Source organism: Panthera pardus, unplaced genomic scaffold (genome assembly GCF_024362965.1).
Source record: "Panthera pardus isolate Hobbes unplaced genomic scaffold, ASM2436296v1 HiC_scaffold_6, whole genome shotgun sequence".
Taxonomy (NCBI): Eukaryota; Metazoa; Chordata; class Mammalia; order Carnivora; family Felidae; genus Panthera; species Panthera pardus.
In genome coordinates, this window is record NW_026526991.1 from 15,163,416 (window position 1) to 15,191,297 (window position 27,882).

General features: G+C 48.2%; 1 protein-coding gene and 1 non-coding gene across 4 annotated transcripts in view; one reads left to right on the plus strand and one right to left on the minus strand.

Annotated features, from left to right (window-relative positions):
• The window catches only part of ABTB3 (ankyrin repeat and BTB domain containing 3), a 315,349-nt gene that overhangs the window by 278,742 nt on the left and 8,725 nt on the right, over positions 1 to 27,882 (minus strand). The window lies entirely within an intron of this gene.
• On the plus strand, positions 11,824 to 11,930 carry LOC128775148 (U6 spliceosomal RNA). Its single transcript, XR_008419799.1, has one exon. It is a non-coding gene; the product is annotated as a U6 spliceosomal RNA (small nuclear RNA).

Genomic DNA, 27,882 nt, shown 5'->3' on the forward strand with positions numbered 1-27,882 from the left:
ATTTGCCCCCCCCCTTTTTCTTTAATGTATTTATCATTTCTGAGAGAAACAGAGAGAGAGAGACAGACAGAGTGCAGGGGAGGCGCAGAGAGAGAGAGAGGAAGAGAGAGAATCCCAAGAAGGCTCTGCACTGTCAGTGTGGAGCCCGATATGGGGTTTGAACTCACAAACTGTGAGATCATGACCTAAGCCAAAACCACGAGTTGGACAACTTAACTGAATGAGCCACCCAGGCATCCCTGTTTTTCCTTTTAAGCTCAGAAATCAAGTTCTGGCTTCAGTGCCTATGTCTAGAGGGTCTGATTCTAAAGTATGAGAGAATTCATGAGAGCCTGGATGGCTCTGTCAGTTAAGCATCTGACTTTGGCTCAGGTCATGATCTCGCAGTTCATGGGTTCGAGCCCCACGTCAGGCTCTGTGCTGACAGTTCGGAGCCTGGAGCCTGGAGCCTGCCTCGGATTCTGTGTCTCCCTCTCTCTTTGCCCCTCCCCCTCCTCTGTCTCTCTCTCTCAAAAATAAATAAACATTAAAAAATAAAATAAAAAGTAGGAGAGAATTCAGGGCCACTGAGCCCAGTGCTTGGCACATAGTAGGTCCTCAATAAATGCCGACTGATTGGTTCACTACAAGATCTCCCGACTTATCCAAATATGGAACACAGCTCTGTGGTGTGGACTGCTCCCGAGACTGCTGCTTTGTGCCCTCCTCAGAGGAGATGGTGTGGAATCTGTCTGGAGTGTCGTCGGACTTGGTGAGCACAGGTGGAAGAGGGAGGAAAGCAGCAGGTGGCACACAGGATGGGAAGGAAGACCTGTGACTTGAGAAACAACCAGCTACTGGCTGACTTCCCCACATTCAGGGATCAAAGCAGGAAGGACAGTGGTTGAGATGAGAGTACCCACAGTCCCACAGGCCACAAGCGAGGGGGGCTGGATGGATGTGTTGCCAGCTTCCCAACATTTCCACCATGGCTCAGGCTATCATTGCTTCTACACACCCCCCACCTCCCTGGTGCCAGGACCCAGCTCCCTGCCAGCCTTCCTTTCTCAAGGCTCAGGGAAAGAGGCTTCCTTCCAGTCTTCTCAGGAAGGAAGGGGGACAAGCCACTCATTCTTCACTGTGCCCCTCTTCCTCCCTTCCTTCTGTTGCTGAGTCATTAATGACGTGGCAAGTCCCAGTGATGGGTCTGTTACAGTGCCTGGTGCTGAGGATACCACGATAAAGAAAACACAGACCCAGCCTACTTGTAACTCCCCGTCGAGGGAGAAAAGACCTGTAAACAGCTCATTCCACACCACGCCGTTTGCTTCTGCCAATGTGGCCTACCTATCGCTGGTGGACGTGAGCTGGTTTTATGTGATATGCAGATAAACACTTTTGTTCTGGGTTATGTGTTTATTTTCATATATATTTAAAAAAATACAACTAGCACATCAAACCCTCTGTGTCACATGCATTTGTGCAGATGTGTATTTGATAAATAAAACCTGTTAGTGAGTCGTTGATTACAATAAAAATGTGAGATAAAGCACAGGGGGTAGAAGGAACTCATGGAGGTGCCATGCAAATGACTGAGGTTTCAGACACACTGGTAGCGAATGAAACACTGGGGGTTCAAATCCCGGTCCTGCTGCTTACCAGCATGGTGACTCTGAATGAGTTATTTACTCACCCGGGGCCTTGATTTCTTCCTGCATAAAGTGATTATGTCTACCTCATGTATGCTGATGTAGATAATTAACCTTGTAGGTGCAGATTCCTTGTCATTCTATTATCATGCCATCCTATTCTCCCTGTGCCTGTAATGGACGGTTGGAAAACTGCTGCACTTTTGGTTTGGGGGGGGGAGGGAAGTGGCAAGTGCTCAAAGCCCTGAGTGGAGAGCCAGCCGCGAAAACAGGTAAGGGAATGAGAAGATGGCTTCATTTATGAGCCCAAGGAGCTGCAGGGGGGGCGGGTGGTGCCTGATGAGACAGGAGGCAGCCAGACAGTGGAAGCCCTGGCTTCCAAGCAGCAGCTGTTCCCGGGGCCCCAGCCCCACCGATCTCACTGGGCTGCAGCCCACCCGTGAAGGCACTGCACCTTGCCCTGAGCGGCACGTCAGAGCCACAGCACAGAAATTCTAACAGGCTGGGTCTCTTGTAACACGGATGGCCCTGCAGGAGGGCCTCGGAAAAGACCTCCAAACTCCAAACACCCCTGGCAAGGGGAGAGACTTAAGTCTTTGATTCAGGTGGGCAAGGGGGTCCCTCCAACTTTGCTGTGCATAAGAGCAGGGGCTCCTAGGGTGAAACATTCATGCAATGGAATGGAGCTCAGCGATAAACACAGCAACACGGATGAATCTCTAGTGATTATGCGAGGTGCGTGAAGCAGAAGCAAAAGGCAGCCCCATGTATGGTTACAGCTCTCACGTTCCAGAGAAGGCAAAAACAAGAGGGCCAGAGACTAAGCCAGGGATTGCCTGGGGTTAAAGGTACGGATGTGGAGACGGTACATGGAGACATCACTTCATAACCATAAGCCTGGCTGTCATCAAAAAATACAGATAATAACAAATGTTGGCAAGGATGTGGAAAGGGGTCCTCAGACACTCACTGTGGATTTGAAAAATGGTGCTGCCACTGCAGAAAACAATCTGGCAGTTCCTTGAAAGGCACCCCGTGACCCAGTAATTCCATAGGAAAACACACGTCCCCACAAAAACGTGTATGCCAGTGTTCGTAGCTGCATTATTTACAATAGCTAAAAAGCAGAAACAACCCAAATGTCTATCAACTGGCAGATGGATAACCAAATACAGCACATCCACACAATGGAAGATTGTTCATAGGGCGCCTTAACTCAGTTAAGTTCCGACTTTGATTTTGGCTCAGATCATGATCTCACTTCCTGCTGGGGGATCAAGCCCCGGGCCAGGCTCCGCACTGGGCGTGCAGCCTGCTTAAGATTCTCACCCTCCCCTCTCCCTCGCCCCCTCTCCCCGCCAACCCCTCTCTGTTTCTCAAAACAAAACAATGGAACATTATTCATTCATAAGAAGGAATGAAGTACATATAAATGCTACGACACAGAGGAACCTTGACTTGCTGGTCAGTGAATGAGGCCAGTCAACAAAAGCCCAGACTGTATAGGATTCCACCTGTACCAAATGCCCAGAATAGGCAAATCCTAGAGACGGAAAGTACATGACTGGTTGTCAAGGGCTGGGGCAGGGGAGGAGGACACAGGAAGAGGGAACAGACTGCGTGTAGGGCTTCCTTCAGGGGCGATGAAGGTGTCCTGAAACAGACTGTGGTGATGGTCATACGACTCTGTGAATATGTGCGCTAAAAACCATTGAATTGTATACCTTACACAGGTAAATTGTGTGGTATGTGAATTATATCTCAAAAAAGCTGTTATGGGGCACCTGGGTGGCTCAGTCAGTTGAGCGTCCGACTTCAGCTCAGGTCACGATGTCACAGTTTATGGGTTCGAGCCCCGCATCGGTCTCTGTGCTGACAGCTCAGAGCCTGGAGCCTACTTCAGATTCTGTGTCTCCCTCTCTCTGTGCCTCCCCTGCTCGTGCTCTCTCTCTCTTCTTCAAAAATAAATAAAAACATTTAAACATTTTAACATTTAAAATGTTAAAAAACATTTAAATTAAAAGCTGTTACAAAAACCAAGAGATAATAAATTACCCCAAGTTAAAAACAATGTATGGGAAAGTCTTAAGTACAAAGGGATAAAACGAGGGAACTTGCGGGGGAGGTTAGAAGAGTCTCTTGTCTGCGGTATTGGTTACCTGACCATGCATTTGTCAAAACTCACAGGACCATACGTCAAAGATGCAAATAAACTGGCCCATCTCAATCAATATGAAAAACGGTTACCCTCTAGTAGACACTGTGCTAAGCCCTGTACGTGCCTTGAATTATTTAATCCTTAAGACAAACTACTAAGTATTCCTCTCTGCATTTTACTTTCCCCAGTTTACTCTGGGCAAACGGAGGCTCAGAGAGGTTATGCGACTTGCCCGGGATCACAGTTAGGAAGTGTTTTCCGAATTTGAACCGAGTTCTGTCTGACTCCAGATCCCACGTCAGTAACCACTGTGCTCTGCCTCCCTACACACTGATCATCTGGAACATTCCCTGGGCACCTCTCTCAGGCAGTCTTCAATGGTCACCTGTCTGCTCATTACTGCCCCACTGGTGAGTTGCTTGACGGCTGAGACTGTGCCTTAGGGTGCTCTATCGCTCAGAGCCAGGCACTTCAACAGGCACTCCACAAATGTTTGGGGATCAGGGTATAATGAAAGAGAGGCAGGGAGAAAGCCATTTGGAAACGCAGACGAGCAGCCTAAGATGAGCTGAATTCCTGGGTCTCCTGACTCTTGGCCTCCAGCCTGGCCAGGATCAAATATCTGAGCTGGAGCTGAAGAGAGGGAGACCACACCTAAACTCCGGCCCTCTCAATAGCCTGGGGGCAAAACACTTATCCTCCAGGCTGCATTCCTCCAAGATTCAGGGTTTCTGCTCCTGAAATAATTTCCTCATCTCACTAACTCACAGGAGGCAATGAGAACCAGGTGGTTCATACAGGCCACAGCCTTCCTCCGTGTCTCTCAAACCCATTCCCTTCTCTCCATTTCAGCTTTCTCCCCAGGCTACCATCATCTCATTTCTGCCTACAGCCTCTGCCAGTCTCCTCCCCGGGCCTGATCCTTCACCCAAAAAGTCCCACAATCAGAGAAAAGGCTTGAAAACAGGAATCTGATCACATCATTCTCCTGATACCGAGGATAGCGTCGGCCCTTAAGGCTCCTTGATGAAAATGAGAAAAAGGCGCCCTCCTCCAGGCAGGCATAGGCCCTGTCCTGCGGCCCATGCCTTAGTGAGTTGAGGCACCCGCTTAGTTGGCACCCTTGTACAGGACACAACCTGGGTAACTGTACAGGGCAATCCTGACCTTCACTATCTGCCCACTGCTCTGAGGACAAACACTAACCTCCTGCCAGGGGCCTCTAAGGTCCTGCTCAACATGACCCTGGTCTATTTCTGCAGGCCTTTCCTCCTCCGGGCTACGCCCCACCCCTCGCTGTGCCCTCCCCCTGCCACCCGCCCCCCCCCCCCCACCTCCCACTGCACTCCACCCTCTGTCCAGACAGTCGGCACTGTTCTGGATTCCCTAAGGGTTCCATGTGTGCCCTCTCTTTGCGCAAACTGCTCCCTCTAAGACTATGTAACGCCTGTACCTCTTTCAGCTCTCACCTTAGATGTCCCTCCCTTCACCAGAGCCTCACCTGACCCCACCATGCCAAACACACACCTCCCTCCTGATACCCTTCTTCGCCCTGTACCATAATAGCCTGTTTACTCAACTGTCTGTCCCCTGGACCCCAAGTTCTGCAAGGGCAGGAGCCAGCTGCTTCTTCGCCAGTGTATCTGGAGCACATATCTGGCATGAGGGAGATATTTATTGAATGAATCAATCAATCAATCAATCAACTAATGAAGAGGTGAATGAGTAGGACACAGAATTTCAGATCGGGAAAGGGCCCCTGCTCACTCAGCTGGACCACCATTTTACTGAGGAGGAGGCGGATGCCCATGACTTTCCTCAGCTCACACGCATGCGGTCATTAGAGGCCAGGCCAACCCTCCACCCGCTACAGCAGGCAGAGAAAAAAAAAAAACCCGCAGCAAAAGGGATGCTCTTTTAGGAGAAAGTCTGATGGCAAAATGCGGTGGAACACAGCGGTTAAGCCCAGGGCTTTGCATTGCAATCAGAAGGCCCAGGGCTACTTACTAGCTGTGTGGCCGTGGGCGGGTGATTCAAACACTTTGGGTCTCCAATCTGTAAAATGGGAACTGGGGGAACATACTGCATGACGTGTGGGTAGCGATGAAAGAGACTCAGCATGAAAAGTACTTAGCACAGGGCCTGGCACTTGCTGCTCAATTAAAATGAGCTGTGAATCCTGTAACTGAATAATGCTTCATATCTCCGTGATGCACCCTCCTTCCCCTCCCTGCCCCCATTGGGCCCCAGGCCCAGGCTTTCCCCTTTGCCAATCTCTTCAGCACAAATCCTACCTCTGGCTCCCTCCCATCCCTCGCTATTGTGCCAGGCACAACTCAGATCTCACTAAAAGCAAACTGAGGACTTTCAGGGCTTTCAAACAACCCCCCTCAATCTAAAATATCCCCTTCCATGTCTGGGAAAGAAGAGGGAGGCTTTAATAATGCGGATCAGACCATGTTCAATACCAGGTCATTCATTTGCAAGGGAAGACCAGAACGTCTGGCAGATAGCACCTTTTTAAAAATATTCCCAACCTGTTCCCCCAGTATCTTGATGCTTGCAGCTTTGGGTAGGTTTTATTTTGGAACCAAAGGCTCCAATTGTGTTTCTCCTTTTAGATCTCTGGGTGGCACGTCGCAAATTTACCTCTAGATCTCCAGGGAAGCAGAATAATGAATTATTAGCATTTTATCTGAGGGACGCACATCCCATAAAGTCGGGGAACAATGTGATTTTTCCCCCAAATTAATTTCCTTTTATTCTAAAATGGCCTATAGAAAAGGAGTAGAAGAAATAGATTGTCTGTTTCCTGACCAACAAAGATCACCCTTTGCTTTGAGAGGAAAGAAAACAGTTCATTTTCCTGGATTACTGGATGGAAAGCAAACAGGAACTCTACCTCACCTAATGCACATGCATTTTGTGCACTCATGGCTTTAATCCCACGGTCACTGGGGATGGTCAACAAGCATGCCAGCAAGAGTGAGTCTGGATGTTTTTCTTAAGAGCCTGAAGGGGGCTGTCTGTGTCTCCACAGCACTCTGTCTATACCTCTGACATGGTACCTCTCACATTGCCCTTCACTGCAATTCTGTTCTTCATGCTTGTCCCACCACTAGGATATGCTTCTCAAAGTCAGGCATCTCCCCCTGCATCTTTATCCCCAGGTAGGATTGCCAACTACAATACCAAATGCACCGTTAAAACTGAATGTTAGATACGCATGCAATATTCAGGACATAACTTACAGTAAAAAATATTCCTGGGGCACCTGGGTGGCTCAGTCGGTTAAGTGTCTGACTCTTGATTTCCACTCAGGTGATGACCTCACAGTTCAGGAGACAGAGCCTTGCCTTGGGCTCTGTGCTGACAGCACAGAGCCTGCTTGGGATTCTCTCTCTCCCTCTCTCTCTCTGCCCCTCCCACATACCTGCTCTCTCTCTCTCTCTCTCAAATAAACTTTAAATAATCTTTATTTATCTGACATTCAAAATTTCTTTGGCACCATTTTTTAAAAATTAAATTTAATTTAAATTTTAGTTATCACACTGTGCAATGTCGGTTTCAGGAGTAGAATTGAGTGATTCATCACATACATACAACACCCAGGGCTCATTACAACAAATGCCCTCCTTAGTACCCATCACCCATCTAGCCCATCTCCCATCCACCCCCCTCCATCAACCCTCAGTCTGTTCTCTATCATTAGAGTCTCTTATGGTCTGTTTCCCTCTCTTCTCTTTCCCCCCATATCTTCCCCTATGTTCAACTGTTTTGTTTCTTAAATTCCATATATGAGTAAAATCATAGGACATTTGTCTCTCTCTGACTTATTTTGCTTAGCATAATACACTCTAGTTCCATCCACGTTGTGGCAAATGGCAAGATTTCATTCTTTTTGATGGCTGGGTAATATTCCATTATATATATACACACGTTTTATATATATATATATATATATATATATATATATATATATATATATGTATGTATACACACACATATACACACACACATACACACACACACATCTTCTCTATCCATTCATCAGTTGATGGACAGTTAGGTTCTCTCCACAGTTTGGCTATTGTTGACAATACTGCTATAAACATTGGGGTGCATGTACCCTTTCTAATCTGTATTTTTGTATCCTTTGGGCAAATACTTAATAGTGCAATTGCTGGGTCGTAGGGTATCTCCAATTTTAGTTTTTCGAGGAACCTCCATACCGTTCTCCACAGTGGCTGCACCAGTTTGCATTCCCACCAGCAATGCAAGAAGGTTCCCCTTTCTCCACATCCTCTCATTGGCACCCTTTTTATTTGCTAACTATGGCAATCTGAACCCCAGGGTTTCTTCTCAATTCATCCTCACAACTCTGAAACATCATACCCATGTTTCCATTTTATAGCTGAAGAGACAGAGAAGCTAAATAACCTGCTGAGATTACACAGCTAGCGGTGGTAGATCCGACTGTGAAATTCTACCTTTCCATCTACGTGCTCCATCCATGTTGGGGAATGAATGAAAGAAGGCATGCATGCATGCAGACGGTGAGCGGCCAGGGAACCCGCTAGGCACCTTACTCTGAGTCATCACTCCCTCCCTGGAATCCCAGCCACACTTCCTTCTTAGCAAGATTGCTGCCCCACATTCTTCTTCTTGGGAAAGGGCCAGCTTCCTGGGAACAACACTGATGCGGTAGATGAGACCAGGTTCTCCCTAAGTGAAAACAAATCTCCTGGTGCCAGGAACAGCGGGGGGGGGGGCGGGGTAGGGGACTGGACAGAGCAGGCTGCTCACCATCCTGAGAAACTATGGCGCTGGAGCTCAAGGCCTGGACACTGACCACCCGCACCTGCAGCCGCCCTCCTCTGAGCTCAGAGCAGACAGAGAGCACAGGGCGGGGGGTCCTACCTCCACTCCAGCCCTGTGACCTCAGAAAGCTCACAGGGCAGCAAGGCAGGCTCACAGAGAGAGCCACACTGCAAGGTAGAGGGCAAATACCAAAGCGGTTCACACCCTGGCTGCTCCCTCCGCCTGGTACTCTCAGCCCAAACCCCTCACTTCTGCTTGAGGGTCCCCACCCCCAGAGGCCTCCCAGCCGCCCCCTCTAAAAGAGCACCCCCTGCAGTCTCTACCTGGAATCACCATCCATTTGTTTACTGCAGGTCTCCATCACAGACCTGAAGTTCATGAACAGTCTCTCTTGTTTAGTGCTTTTGTTTCCTTCACTACTACAGCCATAGCGCCTAAAACACTCTGTGGCATACATTAGGTGCTCAGAACATAGCTGCTGAGTGAAAGACTGAATGGAGGTCTCTGTTTAAAACAAAAATAATAAATATATATGGACATGGATACACACACACACACACACACACACACGTACACACACAACATAAAAACCCAACTAAAATTAAATACAAGTAATGAAGTGCAGGGGCGGGGGGTATTTCTAGGTAAGCCCTTCAAGGACCCCACCACACGTCTTCACACATATACTATTCCCTCTCTCTGAAATGCACAAACCATTCATCTTTCACAGCCCAACTCAGTTGCCTCTTTCCCGCAGAGGATGTCTCTGACCATCTCCCCCTGCTTCCCACCCCACTAGAGAGCCCATTACCCCACCCTCTCTTTTGACTCGCTGCTGCTGTTACGGTTGGGGTTATGTTCCCGCATTATAATTTGTTAAATCGCACGTTTTGCTGTCCTTGTGGCGGACTGCATTTTACCAAAATGGCTGCAGTCATCTGTCCCATGGCACGTGCTCCTCTGCAACGTGACCTTGCCACTCCCCCACCTGGATGTGGGGCTCCTCCCCATCCCTCGGAAGTGGGCTGTGTGCTGTGCCTTTTGGCCAACTGTGAAAGTGACTCCGCACCAGCTTGGGATGTAGCCATTAACTGAACTGGAAGCTTCTACCTTCCACCTCTTGGAAGCCAGCCACCATGGCAGAAGGGCAATTACCCTAAGACCTCCATGCTGCGTTTAGTCCAAGCCATGTGGAGAGGCCCCAGAAGACAAGATGCTGTGTGGAGATGGGTGGAAAAGCATCAAGGCACCAAACCGTGTGTGTAAGGAGGCCATCTTGGGAGTGACTCCTCTAGCCCACCTCTTGGCAACCCCAGGGATGTGCAAGCCAGACGTGTGCATCGGAGATGAACTGCCCGACCGAGCCCTTTCCAGATCCCTACGCACAAAGCTGAGAGCAAAATCAATGGGTTGCTTTAAGCCACTAACTGTTGGGGTAGTTTGGCTTGAGCACTAGTTAATTGAAACACCCTTGAAGACAGGAACTCTATTTTATTTAGTTTTATATCCCCTAATCTAGAACAGCGCGAGGCTCACAGCTCAATAAAATTCTGCAGGGTTGAACTGGCTCAGATTGAATTTAATTTCCCCCAATTTAGAAGGACTACTTTAGTAAATAAAGCCAAAATGTCCTGAGTCATCAGCTGAAGGTACTACCTGGCCCATGTGAAAAACGGAAGGGTAGAGTTTACATGGAAATTTATAGAATATTACATGCTACTCTAGACAAAAGACTTTTACAGGGATGAAATAAAACTACGATTATCCCCAGTAAGTTTTAGGAATATTGCCGGTTATGACAGTCACTGTAAAAACATTGCATAAAAATACTCCAGTTTTGTGTCGGGTGCCAGGGAGCCCTGATGTATTTTTCTTCATTCCCTGCAGGACCAGAATGGGGGTGTGATCCTATGGCCTTGGCTATTTACTCTCAGGCACCCGGGGATAGAGTCTGGGAAGCCAGCATCTTCGTCTTTAGTAAAAATTGCATTTACTTTGTATTGTCTGAAATTTAGGAGCAGTCTCAGTTTGAAGGACTTTCTGTTCTGTGATATTTCCTGTAACTGAGATCTGGCTATGGGATACCTTCATAGGACCGTCACAAAGGCCATTCTCAGGTCTGGGATGCCCCTTCATGTACCTCCTAGCTTTCCTCAGTGGGAGTGCTTCTCCAAAATCCTGTCTTGCTCCCTCCTAACTCTAGACCTTCCATCTCTCCCAAAATCATAAACTCAGACCCAAAAGGGATCTCAGAGTTACCGATGTCATGCCCCGGTCAAATCCCTGCTCCAGAGCAAAGGCCTTTTTCTTCCACTGTGCAGGGCAGTTGAGTGGGAATAGGTACGAACCACCTCAAAAGCCCCAGGTGTGGGTCATGATTCCACTATTTATAGACAATGAGACCTTAGACAAGTCACATGACCTCACTGGGTCTAATCAGGCCAAGGACACTCATGGGACTCCCATGAGGACTGCATGAGATATGTGTGTGCTGTGAATGAAAGAACTAGATGAATGGGTGAACAAAGGAATGAATGAACATTGCTGATGAGGACTGAGACCAGTATTAACCATCCATCAGCTTCGGCCTGAAATAATGGCTTTCTTGCTGCAGCCCCAGGAGCCCCATAAAAACTCCCCTCTCTGTCATTCTAGATCCCACCTTCATTCTCTGGAGTTTCTGGATGTTGCAACTGCATGGTTTCCAGCTTTCTGGGACCACCCTGCTTCTGGAAGAAGCCTCATTCTGGCATGGGCAAACCTTCACCTTAGTGACTGGGTCAGGGATGGGTTCCACCAACATCTGGTCAGAATCAAAGCGCATAGGACGTGTTTATGAGGAAAGGAAAGTGCTTTCTCGTCTCCTGATTTAACAGGAGGAAGTCAAGTCTGGGGTAGCGACAGACAACTGGCTGGCACATGAGAAGCTGAGCTGAAGATAAACCCACGCAGGGAGGAAGCTACAGCTGAAAAGGGCAAGGGGCAGCTGAGGTCTGAGGTCATGATGGGAGTCCTCAATCAAGCAGCTCATGCAGCCAATCCTGTTCCTGGACTTCTCATTTACATGGGCCAATACTTCCCTTCTCTTTATGTTTACGTGAAGTCTGGGTTGGATGTTTTATCACTTGAAACTAATACCAAGCCCTTTCTCTCCACAGAAAAAATCATTTCTCACAGAAGTCTACCTTCATGGAGAGTTCTAAAATCAGAGAAACGGGGCTCACTAAGGCAGCACACATACTAAACTTAGAAGGATACAGAGAAGATTAGCATGGCCCCTGTGCAGGGGTGACACACAATTCATGAAGCTTCCATACTTTTTTAAGTAAAATAACATAAAATCAGAGAATGGAGCATCTTCTTGGTCTTGGGCCTTAAAGATGTATTTTTCAGGCCCACTGAAGTGTCCACTTATTTATAAAGGGTCCCTCTGTTCCCCTTCACACTTGACTTTGCCCATCTTTTCAACCCTGAGACAGTCCATGGTGATTCACCGACAAGATACTTCACACTCATCTCCAAACACTAAATATCCTGCAAACAGAGGCAAGTAAAAAGGGACTCCCCTTCCTGACAGACAGAACCTCCTGAGGGCCAGTAAAAGCAAGAGAGGTATCCGGCTGAAGCTTCTGGCGAGCCAGGATAAATGACCAGGCTGGAAGACCACTGTCTTCCATTGGAAATAAACAAGGTCTGACCATAAAATCACGAGTGCTTTCTAGAGCAAATGCAATTTCTTTTAGAGACCTTTTATGTACTAGAGTGATTTTAAAAGCAAATCAATCATTTTTGAAAATCAGAATTTACTCTTATTAATATAATCAGGTTGTTCAATTAAAACATACAGAAGTATTAAATCTGTATTGAAGCTCAAAATTGTGTGGAATCAAGATTATGTTCATTATCAAGTACAGGGACAATGGCTTTAACACAGAAGGCATGGCCTGTCTCCATGTTCGCTTTAGCAAATCTTTAAAGTGACCCAGAACACCAGGACCATTCCTCAGTGCTAAAGGATGAGCTGGCCACGACAAGAGTGTCAGCCATCACCCCTTTATGAGGCCAATTACATCCAGTGGTTTTGGGGGCTCAGGGTGAATCATTCAAGAAATACTCGTCTGAGGATGAGATCTCAGAGAAACCCAACCTCTGAAGTCCTGGGATTCACTGGCAAAAAGTTGCAGGCATGAACTGGAAATATCTGTTGCCTTTTTTAACAGGCACTTCTTCAGCCTGAAGAACAACAGGTGCCATTCACCAGCTACAACGGGCACTGCTGGCTGCCAACCCAATCGATATCCCTTCCTGTCCTCTTCCATAGTAAGAGCACTCTGATTGGGTAGTCATGGTGGGAAAAATATGTCCAGCTAAAGAACTGAATTTCTCAGCCTCCCTTGGAGAAATGGTGGCTGCAGAGGGGCCAAGCGTTGGTTAAAGAGATATAAGCAGAATTAATAGATGGGGCCAACAGTGAGGCTCCTTAAAAGAAGGGCTTTTCTCCACCCTTCCTCATTCTTTATCATGCTTAAAATGCAGAAATGATGACTGGAGCTGTAGCAGCCATCTTGGGGCCATGAGGTACCTTGAGAATGCAAACCATGTGCTAAAGATGACAGGGCAGAAAGACAAAGGAACCTGAGATGCCGTAGAATCACCTACCTGACCTTGAACTGCCAACCTGCCTTGGGCTCTTATAAGAGAGGAAAAACAACTCCTTGCCTTGTTTAAAGCCAGTTAGTTTGGTCTCTGATACTAGCTACCAAACACAATCTGACATCAGATTGGCCAATTAAAATCAAGCTTATTGGTCAAGAAAGGCACCTTCAATTCTGGCCACCTTTAGCAATCGGAATGCTCTAACTGGATGCTACATAGGTTTGTGCTCTAATTCTGGAAGCTTTGAGCAAGTAATATCTTCACTGAGCACAGGGCAGGGAAAGGGGCAAAAGAACTGAAAGGTCCAGACTCTGCCCTCGAAGAGCTTATGGGTAATGGGAGATGCAGGTCAAAGCCACAGCAAAAGATTTCCAACAAAAGGACCCATGTGATCCACATATGAAGCATTTCAGACAGCAAAGGCAAGTGCTGTGGGATTTCAAAGAAGGGAAAAATCTGCTTGTTCTGGGACAGCCCCAGGAAGGATGTAGGGCTTGACTTGCAGCCATGCAGCTGAGAGGAGGGGAAGAAAGGAGCCATTCCAGGTGGACAGATTGCTCGAGCAGAAGCTTGGAATTAGGAACGAAAGTGTTTGGGGGAGGATGGGAGTAGCCTGGGAAGCTATAGAGGTTCCACTGAGACAGGTATTAGGATGTACCAGGATGAGAAGCTTGCACTTGACTCTGTAGCCAATAGGGAAATAGTACTCAGAGCGCGGCTGGGGTGCCAGGAGGGATGGACTGAACAGGAAGAGCAAGACTAAGGTGAGGCTCCAGTAAGGAGGCTGACTGTGGTCTGTATGGTCCTGAGACACTCTGGTCGGAGATGGGGGTCAGTGGCTCTGACCCATGTGGCAGGTAGAATGATGGTGGCAATGGTACGACCACAATCCTTGTAGCTGAGAGTCACTCTGAATGGTGAGAGAGACAGAGCAACTGACCACGTGTCATCCCTCCTCCCCTCTCCTGCAAGCAGGCTTCTCGGATGGAAGCTTCAGCACTTAGACTCCTCCCATCCCCCAAAGGAAAACAGAACATGAATCTGGCATCCATAGGCAAAGAAGGATGATAGCTTCAGTCGATGGATAGTTCGGGATTCCAGACACAGGATCATGATGACTGGGAATGGAAGGGAACTCACCTGTCATCAAGAAACCCCAGAATTCTAGAATAGCGTGGGCTCCTGGAAGGTTCCTCGGGGATAATCTCACCCATTGGTGTTCAAACTGCGTTCCATACGGGAGTAGGGTCCACTATTCACAAAGGGGATAGTGATCAAACAAAAACAGATCTGCTTTTTTGTGTTTCCTATATTTAGGTTCCCAGAAAGGCTGCATTCCAAACCTGAGGGTTGCTACCAAGTCTGAAATCCACCAGCAACCCAACTCCCTTCCTCATCTTACAGATGAGGGTAATGCTGTTCCCATTCACTGAGGGATCCTCAGCTCCCAGCACAAGACCGGCCACGAGGCAAGTGCTTTAGAAACACCTTCCAAACAGAGCTATGAATGAAAGTGGTTACAGGTGGCTTTCAGTGGCAGGGCCCCAGTGACTCAATCCCCATCACGCCTTTGGCTCAGCGTGGCCCAGTTATGCAGGGGCCGAGCTCGGGCGTGTGCTAACAGCATCCTCAGCTCCTCTGCTCACAGAGTTCCCAGCTACCGGTGGCTTGGGAGTCTGCCTCCCTGCCCCCCATGTGGCCGGCTGTCTCCAGCCTCCACTGCAGCTCATATCATCCTGCACCTGAGGAATCGCACGAGCTTCCCAGGGGCATCAAGTGCGTCAAATTCATGGTTGTCTTTCCAGCCCCCAGCACTGCCCTTCTTCTCCTCACCAAATTCCTGATTAAAAAAGAAGAAGAAGAAAACAACCCTGGGCAAGTCTTTGAAGACACACTTGGGAACGTGCAGACCGTTATAGTGACTGAGCTAGGGAAGGGCTCCATCCTGGGAAGTCTCTGGTGAGCCTCTCAGGAGTGTTTTTTCTGTCTGGTGCTCATTGTTCTTCTAAAATGGGAAGGTTGGCCGCTTAATCAGCCCCCCCCCAAGGGCTGTGTCAGTGCCGTGGAGCTGTAGGAAAAGGGACCGGTGAATTGTACAAGGAAGGAAACACACCGCAGGGCCACACCTCTAAGCCCAAACACCCATGGACCAAATTGCCTGTCCTGTCCAGATTTGTAGACAATGCAAGGCACCTTCAGCAGCGAGCAGGGAGAAGCCGGAGAGGGATCACTCTTTGGTTTTGTGCTAGATTCTAACTATCTCAACAACTGCATCACAGTATGAATGTGAGTGTGTATGTGAGACTGGGTGTGAGTGAGTATGCATACGTGTGAGATGCGCAGTGCAATTCTCAGAGTGGCCTGAGGCTGATCTCAACTCGGTTTCTTAATGTCACCAGCACGAGATCATTTTTTCCCACTAGGCAACTCAGTTCCTGGGCCTCTTCTTGGGCCTACAAAAATACCCAAAGCCTTAAAAGTGAAAATTGTCAGCTCCAAAACATGAAAAGAAAACCGCAAAGCCATAATGAATAGCTGTGTAATTAAGTGGCTAAAACCTGTAACATGAAGTCAACATCATGAACTGCTGACGTCAACATTCATTACAATTTCATTACATTCGCGGGGGGGGGGGGGGGTGGGGGGGGACAGGAAGGGCTAGTTAGACTTTTCTCATTTTGCAAGAATTCCTGAGGATACATGATGACAGCAGAGAAATCAGAGCCCACCGAAAAATGAGATGTACGTGTGGCAAAACAATTCCAAAAGCAAAATCATTACAATTTTTTTTCCAGCCATAATATAAATTTGATGGGGTATGTCTGGGCGTGATGTGGGACGGTGCCTCCAAAGGCAGGGAGGCTGGAATAAGGAAGATGTTAAAACTACCTACGTGACAGTCTGCCAATTTTAGCTATCAAAACTCAACTAAGATCAGAAGCCTTGGCAAATGCCCGATTTCTGACAAGTCTGCTGGACTAATGTAGGCCCGCATACACACACACATGCACACACACATGTGCGTGCACACACACACGCACACACACACACACACACACACACACACACAATGGCTGCCTGTTTTCCTGGTACTGCTGAAGTTAATAAACACTTGCCCTCACTTCTTCCAAATGGAAACAAACTGAAGCTTTCCTTGATATATGATGTACTATCAATAACCTCCTACTTCTCCTTTCACAGAAAACTCATTTTACTTTAAGGAAAACATGATGAATGATTAAGATCCATAACAGAGACCCTGTGCACAGAATACGTAAGGATTTCTAGTTGTGACAAGCCTTTGCAATGGAAAACTTTTGGCAAACTGAAAACCAAGGCAAGAAACCTGTCCGGGAGCGTGTCTCCCACTTGGGCACGCCCCCTCTTTTCAAGTGCCCAGTGCAACAGGGAGCAACTTCTTGTATACAAGAACAGGATGGATTATACAGCTGAGCTAAGGCACACCAGCCTTCGTGAGCCTCTGAACTTGTGCTTTCTTTCAGAAAGAGCTTGTTCAGGCTGGGCCATAGATTCCTCTAGAAAGTCCACAAGTGGAGAGGCTCTCATAGCCCATTCTTTCTGGGCCCGTGGGAAGCTGGCTAAGGGGCTGTGTCCTGCAGTGCACAGCAGGAACCCTCCTCCTTTCTGCGTGGACACCCCATGGACTTTGTGACCTTCAAGCAGCAGCATCTGAAGCCCATGAGAAGCCTCTTGCAATGGCTGAAGATGTAAAGGTAGGGGCCAAGGTCAGATTCAAGGCTCCATTGAACCTTGACCTGACAGGCTGCAGGGGAGGGGCACAGTAACCCCATACCTCCAAAGGTTAGGAGGGCCAAAAGCTGGGGTAACCTCCAGATCCCGGTTAGTCTTCAGATAGGACCCCTGTGTACTCTTCCTCCCTGCCTTGGGATATTCAATCCAGTTTCTCAAAACTCTTGAGCACCCACAGGGGCGCCTGGGTGGCTCAGTCAGTTGAGCGTCCGACTTCGGCTCAGGTCATGATCTTGCGGTCCGTGGGTTCGAGCCCCGCGTCAGGCTCTGTGCTGACAGCTCAGAGCCTGGAGCCTGCTTCAGATTCTGTGTCTCCCCCTCTCTCTGCCCCTCCCCCGTTCATGCTCTGTCTCTGTCTCAAAAATAAATAAACATTAAAAAAAAAAATTTAAAAAAAAACTCTTGAGCACCCACAATGCACAAAGGGCCGACTTGGGACACACAAAAAGAGCACCGGACTAGGATTCAAACAGCTGCCCCATGCTGCCACTTACTTAGCGACCTTGAGCAAGACAGGTCACCTCTGGCACCCTCAGAATGAGGCCACTAATGCCTACCACCCATGCTAATACGCAGGGCTGTTAGGAATACTGATAGAAATAACTGATGGAATTTTGTAAACTGTGGAGGCCTAAAGAATTAATAATAACAAGCACTGTGGGGTTCACAATTACAGTTAGTGCAACCTGAAAAACAGCAAACATTTCCTCCCCTCTTCCAGGGGCCCCTTGCTTCAATGCTACTCAATTGGCAGATGAGTTTGCTCCCTGAGGAAGGGGGAAGACGACACAGACCTGAGTTAGTCAATAGGAGCATCGGGTTAAACTGGCTCAGCTTAAGTATTTGAATCAATAAGTGTCACACTGTTTCAGGGAAAAAAGTGGTCCTGGTCTTTGTAATCACAAAACTGGACTATATACTGGTAGCGACGTGTGCTTTTCCTCCTATACCAGTGCCTAGTGTTTCGTAGACGCTGAACTACTTCTCAAATGAAGGACAAAGAGAGATGGAGAGAGACTAACAAAACCACAAACACTGAGTCATGGTGGGGGGTACTGGGGGTGGGAATAGATACACGGTTGCTTTCTCTTTACAATTCCACATTGCCAATCTGATTAAATTGATTATTCGTCTAATCGCTGATTCTTTTTTTTTTTTTTTCCGCTGTGGAACTGACCAGCTGTCTTATCATGGTCTAGACACAGTCTTAGTGTTATTAGAACATTTAAGGAGTTCTCACGGGTCACACTGCACCCCTGTTGCCGACGGCCAGCATGGGTCACAGGACAGCCTGCCAGTGGCCCGCCAGGTGGCCAGGGCAGGACTCCCAGCTCCTGCACCCAGACAGCACGGCCCTCAGTGGGTCTCTTCAGCCTCTCTGACTCAGTTCCCCAGGCTGTGCGGGGCAAACTAAAGATACCGACCTCATCGGTGGGGCTGGAGGGACTGAGCTGAGAGAATGTCTGGAGACTGCTCTACACTGATTCCGACCATGGCGGACCTCAATCAACAGGACAAAGGGTTGAATCACAGTTGAGTAAAGGAAACAAAGCCTTGTTTCTTTTTCCCTGGGGCAGCATGGCAGCATGGACGCCAAGCTGGGATTCAGGGAGCTAAGGCCCAGGTCCAGCCGTGAAGTGAGGACCTTCCACTTTCTCTGACCCGCTCATCTGCCAACAGTGGTGCGGCCCCACACACATCTATTAATCCCCCTGGCTCTCAGATGTCTGGTTTGCAAACTCCACCTGACACCCATCTGAAGGCAGCAGGGCTATACCAGGAGCCTTGTGTGGCTTCTTCCAGTTCGAAGATCCAAGAGTCTATATGCAGATACAGCTTTCAGCTTTGAATGAGAGCAAGGTGCGGTCTCACAGGAGGAAAGTGGGTATAAAGGAATAATGAGGAACCATTCTTTTTCTCTTCTTCAAAGAGAGAGGCAAGCTTTGAAAAGGAGAGCTTTTCAGGGCTGGGAATTTAGAAATACAGGGGAAGACTCCCAGCCCGTTGGCCAGTGGTTAGCTCCAGGCTCTTGGTTTGCCTGTTAGTGAAGTTTCATTGATCCATGGCTCATTTCACAGACTACAAAATATTTACTCAGTGCCCACTATGTGTGGACACCGTTCTAAGTCTCGGGGTGATGGTGGGGAGTGAAATATACAAATACCCTGCTTGCATGGAGCTTGTGTTCCATGGCCTCATTCATTCATTGAACAAATCTGTGTAAGTGCCAACTATGTGCCCACTAGAGACCCAGAGATGAACAGGAAATCGCCTGGCCTATAAAGATGGACAGGTAAGTGGGCTGTTCACAGTATAACCTGATGGGTGGTACATTAGAGGTTTCAGGGGACTAGGGACTGAGAATTTCAATAATAATAGCTGTCATGTGTCAAGTGCTCACTGCCCCACACTAAGTGCTCATAAGTATCATGGCATTTCGTCCCAGCCCCAAAACATTCCTATGCGCTGGGGGGGGGGGGGGGGGGGGGGGGTGCGGAAACTAAGGCCGGGAGAGAAGAACTCACCCAAGGCCACCAGCCAATAAGGGATGATGCCATGTTGTGAACCCAGGCTGTCTGATCTCAGACATTTGGCTACATAGCAAGATACACCATACAGACTCCTCCCCAGAACATCAGCCAGATTAGACATTTTAATGAGCAAACAACTTAAGCCATAACATCCCAAAGCCCCCATCTTCTACACTGGGGTTTAGGAATTCAGGACTGATCCTTTGGTTGATGTAAAACTGATTTACTCCCAGAACTTATTAGGAAAAAAATATACATATTTCTTTAATACAGAGGCAAGCCAGCTTTAAACCTCAGACCTTTGAGAACCATAGGTGAATGTAGCAGCACTGACAAATGAAAGCAAGCACTTTGACCTGGAAGGTCGGGACGTGTCTGGCTGGACAGGGTTATTTTTGGTTCAGAGATGACTTTGATGAGTTCCACCTTTGCTCCCTTGTATCAAAAATGGCACCCAGGAGGTGAGGGTGCAACAGTGAAGGGGGGATAAAAAGAAGAGCTTTGCATCAGGAGAAAAGCAGAATTGCAAACAATAAGGAGGAGGGGGAGAGAGGAGACATCTTAGACTTGGAAGCATCTAATTGGACCCTGCATCCTACCAGTTCTGTTTGTTGCCAATAATGGTTCTTCTTCTTTCTTCCATCCCCTTGGGATCCTGGAGCTCTACAAGGTTCCAGGCACAGCACCTACCTAACTCTCCCTTCCCTATTCCACTTGGCTCAGTGCTTCTCCCAGCCCCGGGGGGACACACCCTCCTGATCTCCACAGCCAAAGCCAAACAAAGCACAGAAACAGGCACATGGTGGCATCCCTGCTCCCTGAGTAGCTGAGCCTCCCAGGATGTCAGAGCAGGAAGGACTTGCTAATCTTCCAGACCAGTGCTTTGCAGACTCTATCTGGCAACAAACAGAATCCCTTTCTCAAATGCATCTTATGCAAAAGTCAAATATACTAAAACAGATGGAAGGGTAGCAGCTCTGGTGAAGTGAGTGTGCAGGGTGGGACGGGAAGCCTCCCCACTTGAATGCCCTTTAGAGAACTTTCAGACCATGAGAGTCCAGTCTGAAGTCACTGATTCGGTCTAATCCCCTCAGTTTATAGATGACACACTGAGACCATTTTGCCTCCATCCCTTTGAGAAAACATACCAAACATCTTCCTGGTTCATTATGGTTAGTGTGGTCCCCATCAGGCACCTTGATCCTGCTTGTTTTCTTCGGGCCCAAAGTGGTCCCTGGGGCGGCAGGCGAAAATACCCCCACAGCTCAGGATATGATGGTGGTGACTACCTTACAGGCCACAAGGCACAGATGAGCCCTTCCTCCTCCTAGATGCTTTCTTCCATTGACCATGAGGACATTTCTGTTCTTTTTACTGGCTCCTGCTTCTCAGTGTCCTTTGCTGGCTCCTCCTCGGCCTGGCCCACGGAAAGGCCCAGCCCTTGGCCCACCTATCTCTTCTACACTCATTCCCTAGGGGGCTTTGTCATGTCTCATGGCTTTAGAAACCATCTATATGCTTCTGACTCCTAAGTTTATACCTGCAAACCCAAGTCTTTCCTGAATGCAGCCATGATTATCCAACCACCTAGCTGACATTTCTACCTAAGGATCTCAAAGCCTCCTTAAGCTTCGCATGTTCCAAACTGGACTCCCAATCTCTCTGCCATCTGCAAACTTGTTCATTCCCCAGGCAGGCTTCCCCAGCTCAGTTTATGCAATTCCATCCTTCCAGTTGTTCAGACCAAAAACCCTGCAGTCATCCTTGACTCCTCTCCTTTCCTGACCGCACCCTCCACACCCCCCCCCCTCCCCTGCAATGTGTCAACAACGTCTTGGTGACTCTTCCTTTTCATTATGACCCCAGTCCAACCACTTCTTAGCCCACCTCCACTACTAACACCCTGGTCTAGTGCACCACCATCTCCTGCCTGGGTTGTTTTAAGAACCTCTATCCGGTGGTCTTCATTTCACTCTTCCTCTTCTACAGCCTGTTTTTCAACCAGCAACCGGAGTGATCCTTTTAAATCATAAGTCAGACCTACAAATCCTTACTGAAAATCCTGTAATGGCTTCCTGTTCACTAAAAGTAAAAGCCAAAGCCTACAATAGCCTATGAGGACCTGCCCAACCTGGCTTTCTATAATTTTCTGCTTTCACTTCTTATTCCTCTTGGCTCACCTACACTTCTCTGCCACAAGGGCTTCTTTGCTACTCTTGCCTCAGGGCCTTTGTACTGGCTGTTCCCCTGCCAACAGCACTCCTTCCTCAGGTACTCACACAGTTTTGTTTTGTTTTGTTTTGTTGTTTTTTTAGTATTTGCATTACCATTTTTTAATTTTTTAAATTTTTTTGTTGTTTATTTTTAACAAAGAGAGAGAGTGCACACAAGCTGGGGAGGGGCAGAAAAAGAGGGAGACAGAGGATCTGAAGCTGGCTCTGTGCTGAGAGGAGAGCCAGATGTGGGGCTCAAACTTATGAACCGTGAGATCATGACCTGATGAAGTCAGATGCTTAACCAATTAGGCCACCCAGGCGCCCTGATACTCACACAAAGTTCTCACCTCCTTCACCTGTCTGCACCAATGTCACCTTCTCAGTGGGACCACCCTAACCACACTATTTATAATTACAACTCACCATCCCAGCCCTCCCAATCCCCCTCACTCTGATTTACCTTTTCTATGGCAGTTATCACTTTCTAACATCCTATATTTGCTTACTTACGATTGTTTAAGGTCTCCCCCAACTAGAATTCATGGTCTATGAAGGTCTTTGTCTGTCTGTGAACTGATATATGCTAAGTGCTCAGAACCATGCCTCCTACCCAGCAGGCCCTCAACAAATATCTGTCGAATGAATGAATGAATGAATGGACAAATGATTATTTTGTAGTTTACAGATCGCTATCATAACTGATGATCCTTTGAGCCTTGAAACTCTTGGGATTTTTTAGACAAGAAGACAAGTCCAGGGGCTCCTGGGTGGCTCAGTAGGTTAAACGTCCATCTGACCCTTGGTTTCAAGCCCAGGTCATGATCTCATGGTTCTTGGGTTCGAGCCCTGTGTTGGGTTCCACACTGACAATAAATACAGAGCCTGCTTGGGATTCTCTCTCTCTCTCCTTCTCTCTCTCTCTGCCCTACCCCAGCTTGCTCTCTCTCAAAATAAATAATTAAAAAAAAAAAAAAAGCCCAGGGGCACCTGGGTGGCTCAGTCGGTTGAGCCTCCAACTCGGCTCAGGTCATGATCTCACAGTCTGTGAGTTCGAGCCCCGCATCAGGCTCCATGCTAACAGTTCAGAGCCTGGAGCCTGCTTTGGATTCTTTGTCTCCCTCTCTCTCTGACCCTCCCCTGTTCATGCTGTGTTTCCCTCTGTCTCAAAAATAAATAAACATTAAAAAAAAATTAAAAGGAAAAAAGTCCAGAGAGGTTAAATCACTTGCCTGAGACCACACAGCTTGTTCTACAGTGGGCTTCATCCCCTCTTCTGTTTTTAAACCCTTAAGAGGATGGTATTTGACCACACTGGTGCTGATCTCTCCAAAGCCCAGACCCCATCCAGCACTCTCCGCCCTCCCTAAATTTGCACCCAGGCTTGCTGAAGACCACATCTACAGGTACAGTGCACAGGGTGCTAATTTTTCCCCAGAGGAGCATTTATATACTTTTACTCAAATGAATGCATATCTTGTCTCTAAGGACCATGTGACACAGATAGAAGCTTCCAGGCCAACTTCTGACCCTAAGACCCTCCTCCAGAACACAGGAGGGACACTGATATGCTGCCCCATCCCTGGCCTTCTGTTTACTCACATACCACAACTGGATGTTCGGTAAGGTATGGGGTGGGGGGGGGGGTGCGGAACAGACAGGGGAGAGAGACCCTTTGCAATCAAGAGGAGGCTCTCTTTGTTCTTTCTTAACAACTATGGGCTGAAATGTGAGGTTGCTAAGTGCCACTTAATAACTGCTTCTAGCCTCCTGCTGATAAATTTCGTTCAGGCCTAAATTGCAGGAAAAGTTACAGCAGCTAGTTTATTTCTGTCTCATCCATCATACTGTGAATTGTGTTATCTGCTCACGATGGCTCTTTTCACACAGGCCACTGGGAAGCTAAAGGGCAGCAAATCCTAGTTCTCAGGCCTTCGGACTCCAGGGCTTACGCCAGTGGCCCCTGGTTCCCAGGCTTCAGGATTTAGACTGAATTATACCACCTGCTTTTCTGGTTCTCCATCTAGCACTGGCAAATTGTGGGACTTTCTGGCTTCCACAACCATGTGAGCTGATTCCCATAACAAATCACCTCATATATAATCTCTATATATCCTATTGGTTCTGTTTCTCAGGAAAGCCCTAATACAGTGATGAACACTCCGTAAATGTTACCTTTTCCCATTAGTAAATTCCAGGCTTTACTGTTTTCCAAAGTGTTGCCTTGTTTGACACTTATGGCAGCATGAATACCGGAACCTAGTATTATCATTATTTCCCATTCTTATAAGAAGAAACAGGTTCAGAGAGGTCAGGGGCCTGTCCCAGGCCACACAGCATATGTAAACCCGGTTAGGCCTGAGCCGAAGAAGCCCTCCTACTTGCTAGAGGGTTCAGGCACCTTCCTGCACCCCCTCCCTTTCGACCACCAGCCCCCACTCTGCAGGCTCCCAGCTGCCCCAAGGGGTTCCACATGCTGAGACCACCAGAGGCTGCAAAATCGCCAGCTTGCTCCTGGTCTGTCGCTCTTTCCTCCACAGCTCTCATGCTAAGGGAAAGGAAAACCTGGAACAGCAAGAGGGTCAGCGGCAGCAGCAGGACCAGGAGGGAAGGAGCCCGGGAGATGGAGAGGGGAAGAGAAAGAGGGGGCGCCCCACACCTGGCCACTCGCTTAGCCTCCCACCCACACCAGTCCGCCCCAGGAATGGGAAGAACAAGCATCTGGAGACTCAGCATCTGGCCTTGAAAATGGCAGCTGCAGAATGGAGAGAGTGGGTGGAGGGGCGGGGTAGGTTTCTAAAGAGAGTGGGGCACACACAGAATTCAGAATTGAGAGAGGAGATTCCCAGCTCCGTTCCCGGCCCCGATGACATGGCTCCAGGGTGGGAAGGTAACCACGAATCTTAACCCCCAATCCCACCCACGATCCCCGGAGGTCTGGTATCCCCAGTCACCCCTGGAGGCACACAGGACGGGCAGCTGGGCCTCCCCAGACTTCACCCCACAGTCTGAGGAGACTCTGTCCTACGACCCTGTGAACCTCTGCCGAGGAGCTACGGTCACGGGCACAGTTTTACATTTGTGTGATTATCTGTGGATAAACTAAACCTACTTCAGGTCTGCAAGCTTCTCAGGGCAGGACCATGTCCATTGTTGCTCACAAGGGTGAGCCCAGGCCCTAGCCCTCAGAGTCAGCAAAGGTAAGGCTGCAAGGGGTAGGAGGGGCAGGAGGCCAAGAAAAGAGGCCAGAGGGGAGGCCGAGGAAAGGAAACGCTGTATCTGTTCCCCAGTACTTGAAATTCTCTGAGGCCATTGAGAGAGAGAGAGAGAGAGAGAGAGAGAGAGAGAGAGAGAGAGAGAGAGAGAGAGATTGATTGGTAATTTGTGTCTGCCTCTGCATGCACATCCTGACTTCTGGGTGGTGCTATGGGCTGGGATTAGGAAGAAACAATGACACACGCCACCCAAAAGAACCCAGTTAATCCAAGCAGCCTCAACTTCTGACACGAGCATTGTTTTTTAAGGTATCAAACTGCCTCTCTGATTTGCTTTTGGATGTTAACCCACTGGGGAGCGGCTAATATGGTTCCGCATGGAGCACGCCTGATCTTCACAGTAAGTAACTGCTTTCGTGGGCTCAGTCGCAAGCGAATGGGAACCTCCCCCATGCTCCTGGACTAGCATTTCTTTTACTGTGATACGCAGAGTAAAAGCTGGAGATGGTATAGCCTGGCTGTAAATTAATCTCGAAAACTGCTGTCAACAACGCAGCTTCTCAGCCCTCTCTGCCCCCAAGGAGCGAGCTGGTCTGGAGGAAGCAATGCATCACAGAGAATAGGAGACGGGCTAAGAATCCAGAAGCCCGGGTACTGGTTCCAGCTCTGCTGTAAGACCTTGTGACGTTGGGCAAGGGGAGTCTCACTCTGAGCCTCAGTTTCCCTACCTGTAAAATTGTGAGGGTTGAATGGAATGCTCCCCAGGAATGCTACCACATGGGTGGGAGAAAGGGAGAATCTGAAGTCCCTCAGACTTGAGCTCAAATCCCCACTCTGCATTCACTGCCTCAGAGACTCTGGGCAAGTTACGAAATGTCTCACAGCCTCAGATTCTTCTTGGGTAGGATGGGGCTGGTAACAATATCTAACTGGCCTTCCCACATTCACCTTTCCCTTCCTTCCTATCTGTTCTCAGTACTGCAGCCTACATGAGCTTCTTAGACCACAAGTCTGATCATAGTGCTGCCCTCCTTAAAACCTTTCAAAGGTTTTCCAGTGTCCTTGGGAAAAGAAGACTCTTTAATCTGGAAGATGGCTTGGTCCAACCTCCACCCAGCTCTCCTCACTTTGTTCTCCCATTCCAGCCATCCTGGCTGCTCTCCTTCTTACCATGCTCCCTTCTGCCACAGGCCCTTTGCACATTCTGCTTGCATCATGGAGTATCTTTTCAACCAAATGGGTCATTCTTCGACTTCACTCAAGCCTCACATCCTCATCGAAGCCTTCCCTTACTCCTGACTACCCCAGGTATCTCTCCTTTGTAGCAACCATCACAGTTGTATACCTACATGATTATTCATGATGAAAATAATTCACTACAGGCCTGCAAGCTCCATGAGGTCAGGGACCATGTTACTTGACATCTAACATAGTGCCTACAGAAAAAAATCATAATGAACATAATAAAACAACACCAACATTTATCAAGCAATTTCTACATGTCAGACACTTCCCTAAGAATTCGCTTTTATTATTATTCTCACCTAACAAAGGGGAAGAATGAGTCACAGGGAGGTTAGGTAACTTGTCTGATATCATACAACCAGTTAAGTGGTCAAACCCCGGAAGCCTGGTTACTGGTAGAGTGTTTGAAGGTTTTTCCTCAATACATGAAGCAGGGTTCAAGAAGCAGATCTTTAAGCAAGGAAGCTGGCACCTCTTAAACATTTGATAATAATAATAATTGCTACCAGACATTAAGTGTTTGTGATACGTCCAATACTACCTATTCTAGGGACTTCTACATGAACTAACTCATCCTCCCGATGACACCGTAAGGACGTACTACCATTATCGTCATTTAACAGATGAGGAAACCCAGGCTCAGAAAGGTTACCTGGCTTTCCCGAGGTCACCAGAGTTTACACCTTGGTCCACTAACTCTAAAGTCTGAGAAAACTCCAGCCCTGGGATTCTCAGGGGGGCCAGAACAAATTCTCCATCATGCCACAGATTTCTGCACTCAGTTCTAGTGAGAAGGCCCGCCCTCCTTCTGGCACTGAGTCTACTGACCCAGCTAGGCAGGGTATGGACAGAGCTGTCCCCTGGAGACCACAAAGCCACCCACCGCCCCGAGGCCTCGGCTGAAGAGGCTACACAGCAACCTCACGGGGCAGCCAGGATGGGGAAAACCAGCACGAGCTGAGAAAAGAGCTGGGATCACATACTACATGAAGGGCAATCCTCAACCAGGAGCACCAGCACCAAGGCAAGCTGTGCCTTCCACTCCACACACCCCTTGGGCTGTTCTGGGATCCCCTCAGAGGCTCATCTTCACCACGGTGCTTGTAGCCCTTCAGAGAGCACAGGTTCTGAAGCCCAAACCCCAACTCTACCCCTCAGTACCTGTGGCAACTCAGCCAGCCACTGAACCTGTCTGAGCCTGGGTTTCCTCCCCAGTAAAATGGGAAGAGGAAACACGCACTTCACAAGAATGGGGTGAAGACTGCGGGAAGTATTCTGGAACGCCCTGCTAGTACACTACCTGGCCCAGCAAGTGTTAGCCCCTCTGCAAGGGGTGCTGGAGGGGAAGAGACAGGTACATAATACACCTTTCCGAGGGCACCCACTCGTTTTGGATTCATATTCTTCCCATGCCTAAAAGGTTCATACTGATTCACCATGAATCTACACCACACCCCACTTCCGGATTAGGATGACAGTAACAATAATAATAAACGTAAAGCATGATAGGTATAAAGTATTTACTTACCGTGAGACACTGGGAAAGACACTTTGTATACACTGTGTCATTTCTTTTATATTATTTTAATCTTCACAAATATCCTAAGGGGCAGTCCAGAGCCAGACTGCCTGGGTTCAGATCTG